This window comes from Convolutriloba macropyga, chromosome 13 (genome assembly GCF_964194025.1).
Source record: "Convolutriloba macropyga chromosome 13, txConMacr16.3, whole genome shotgun sequence".
NCBI lineage: Eukaryota > Metazoa > Xenacoelomorpha > Acoela > Convolutidae > Convolutriloba > Convolutriloba macropyga.
Window position 1 is genome coordinate 3,959,478 of NC_134480.1, and position 2,500 is coordinate 3,961,977.

A 2,500-nucleotide genomic window follows, 5' to 3' on the forward strand; every position below is an offset into this window, starting at 1 on the left:
GTCAGCTATTGCTTCTTTTTCAGCCAATCTGGTTTTTGGAGTCAGTTATTTTTCAATCAATCATGAATTTTGGCGTGCCTCTAATTGACACTCTGTTGGCCATGCATTCTATTATAAAAAAATAAGCTCAGCTAATCCATTCGGAGGAAATAAATAGAGACCATTTTTTAATATTTCCTGTTCTCGTCAAAAAGGAGATTTTCTGGTTAAAATCTTTGACTGAAAAAATCCATGTACTGCCGATATTCGTTAGGGTAAAACTTAGGTTTATTGCTCCTAGTTTCTATCGACTACTGCTTGAACTAAGGTTATAATCCCTCGATATAAATATTACCTCATTAGAATGCAGAAATTAAATACCCAATTTTGAACTGAAACTATGTCGAATTTCTTGTTTTGCTAGTAACTGTGCCAGATGCTATCGTTTTTACATCTTTTCTCGCAATTCAGTTTGCAGAAAATTTAATCGGCCTTTCAATTTTGTCAATTTAAAATAGTTCATACAAACAGAAGGTTTTTTAGTAAACGAAAAAAACAAGTAAAACGTTGTTCCGGTTGACGTCAGTTGATGAATATTTTACAGATCTTGGATCTTTTCATCTTTTCTGTCCCTTGAGTGTTTTAGGCACCCCGATCATCAATTGTGTGTTGTTTTTTAGCATATTAAAAAATTCGGATCTATTCTGTTTCCCCCCTCCCCCCAGTGTTTTTTATGACCCCCGGTTACAAATTATATGTCGTTATATAGCACGTTACTATGTAAGAAAATTGCACGTGCGCCTGGGGGTCATAGAAAACTTATGCTCACTAAGCTGGTGTGGTGTGTGTGTGGGGGGGGGGGGCAAAATAGATCCAAAAAGTCTTTGAAAAGCACATGCGCCTAAGATGCGTAAAAGTTGTACGCCAACTAAGCTGGGGGAGGGTGTGGGGACAAAAACAGATCCCAATTTTTTCCCTTCCATGCCGCCACCAATCTATAAAGTTTTAGGATCCTAAAGTATGTAAACAACATGAGCATCCGTTACCTACCCATGCGAAGGTTTTGGAACTAAATTACCAAAAGATATTGGCAATGAATGCGTGGATCGTTTCTGCTACCCCCCCCCCCCCCCCGCACTATATAACCGTTAATTTAGCTAATCTATCACCCCCAAAATCTAAGTTTTCTCAAATTGTAAAAGCGATTTTTGCATTTCATTGAAACAAAGTGTCTAGGTAGATTGAAAGCGTTTTTAGGATAGTTTTCTTTAAAATTTAAAAATCGAGCCCTTTTGTAGCTCATAACGCCAGAAAAGATATAATACAGAAATTTTTATTGATTCTTACGTTATATGCAACAAGTTTTGACTGAAATAATATTTTCAAACTATTGCTAAGGTAGCTTTTTAATAAATGCATATTGTTCATACATCTTTATGTCTAAACTTAGCTTTAACAGTATGTTTTAACATGTATAAATGGGCGTGACAAACTAAGTGGGGGGGGGGGGGGGGGGTGCTAGCAGAAAAGATCCGAATGCGTTGAAATCATGTAAGCCCAGCGCTAAAAAATGTTGAAAACAAAACATTGCAGTTTTTAGCGATTGTCTCAAATATTACTGTTGACTTAATTAGTGTTTTGCTTTAATGTTGATTTATTGTTTACTTTAGCGCTGATCTTATAAATAATAGTTAACGGTCAATTTTTCTGATAGTCTTACATAATTTGGCATTAATTGTGGCGTTGAACTTATATAAATTTACGCTAGTTTATTTTGCGTTCATTTTAGCGTTGTTCTTACATAATTTTGGCGCTGAATTTTTGCTTAACATGCGAGGTTGCGTAGCCAAATATTGTTGGTTGCATTAGGGGTTTTGGGGACGTGCCGGTGGGGTGTAATTGAGCCTCATTAGCCCATGAGAGCTCAATCGGTTGACAGATTTTGAGAATTTTTTTAAAAGCTTTGAAAAAAAGCTTTAAAAGTTTTGAAAAGCTTGAAAGAGATAGTTATTCGATTTTTAGAGGGAGTGGTGAAAGCGTTGAAACTGTGTGAGATGTACGATCGACGTGAACAAGCGTTGAAAAGTTAGAAAATTCACCGCAATTGGGCAATAATTTTACGGGCGATTTGGTGAAAACTGATATTACGTAAGGTCATCGCAGATAATTAGCGTCGATCTTTTTTAAAACTGTTACCGCATTCACCGCAAAATTTTGAAAGAAAATTATGATAAACATTTTTTTTGTCCAACGATTATTAGCGCTTATCTTACATAATTTTGCAAAAAGTTCTTCGGCCTGGGTAAATGGTCCTCAGACCAAAATTTGGGTATTAGCCATACTGAACAGACCAAAACTTGCTATCGGCCAGACGGAAGGCGCGGCCAAAATTTTTCCAGACTATTGAATCGGGTCGCACCAGACACTCCCCTCCCCTTTTCCGCAACCCAAGTCGGTCTGGTCAATACCTGTCTTGGGTCGTGGGCCTCATCCTGGGATCAAAAAGGTATATTTACCCAAT

At 37.2% G+C, this 2,500-nt stretch overlaps 1 protein-coding gene across 1 annotated transcript in view; it reads left to right on the top strand.

Annotated features, from left to right (window-relative positions):
* Positions 1–2,500, top strand: part of LOC142352268 (cleavage and polyadenylation specificity factor subunit 4-like) — a 441,589-nt gene that overhangs the window by 14,719 nt on the left and 424,370 nt on the right. The gene's annotated exons all lie outside the window — the stretch shown is intronic.